We start from the raw sequence: 889 nt of genomic DNA, 5'->3' as shown, positions 1-889 counted from the left end.
ACAAAGTGTATCCTATCTCTCTCTCACCTCATCTCCCTCAGGCAGCAGCTCAGGGAGTATTTCCCAGTGACACCCATAGAAAATAACTGGATGAGAAACCCATTCAACATCGAAACCTCGGACATGCCCACAGACTTTACTGTCGGTGAGCAGGAGAGTTTCAATTTCAGAAACACTGAAATGTAGTATCAAAAAACAGTCACTGCTGGACTTTTGGATACAGCAACACAAAGAATACCCCACGTTGTCGGATAAGGCCGTGTGCATTCTCCTTCTTTTCGCAACGACCTATCTTTGTGAGAAAGGTTTCTTCTCATTAGCTGTCATAAAAACAAAATACAGGTGCAGGATAGATGCTGATCCAGACCTAAGACTGAAGCTGAGCTCGATTGAGCCAGAAATCAAAGGACTGTGTGCAAAGAGACAGGCACACCCCTCTTATTAGGTATGTAAGTTCTTACTCAGCAATATGCTGGTCAGTTAATGTCTCTGAGAGGTTTACTGTCTCTTTTATTCTGATGTAGATGTTAGAAGGGTGTTAACAATAAACCTGGTTTAAAGAGGACTAGCATTTACTAAAAAAAAAACCAGGTGGTTGCTTTTGATCTCACGTGTGTAAGTGACTTGAAATATTTACAAAGTAGTTTTTTTTTTCATTTTCTGTGCTGAGATATTGTCTGCTGAGGAATAAAAACACTTGAAGTTTGTGTTTGTTGTGAAGAGGAGGAGTGTGTGAGAATTGTTGGACAGAGTTGTAAATGTCTGATTCAGTGTTAAGGTAACAATAAATAACAATCATAATGAATAAACATCTCTCCTGTGTGGTGGATGCTAATAGGGAAGGCCTATGCTGCTATATTCTAATGTTGGTCATCATGGTGGTACTCAG

Source organism: Cynoglossus semilaevis, unplaced genomic scaffold (genome assembly GCF_000523025.1).
Source record: "Cynoglossus semilaevis isolate Cse_v1.0 unplaced genomic scaffold, Cse_v1.0 scaffold1478, whole genome shotgun sequence".
Lineage (NCBI taxonomy): Eukaryota > Metazoa > Chordata > Actinopteri > Pleuronectiformes > Cynoglossidae > Cynoglossus > Cynoglossus semilaevis.
Note: the sequence above shows the minus strand (reverse complement) of the source record.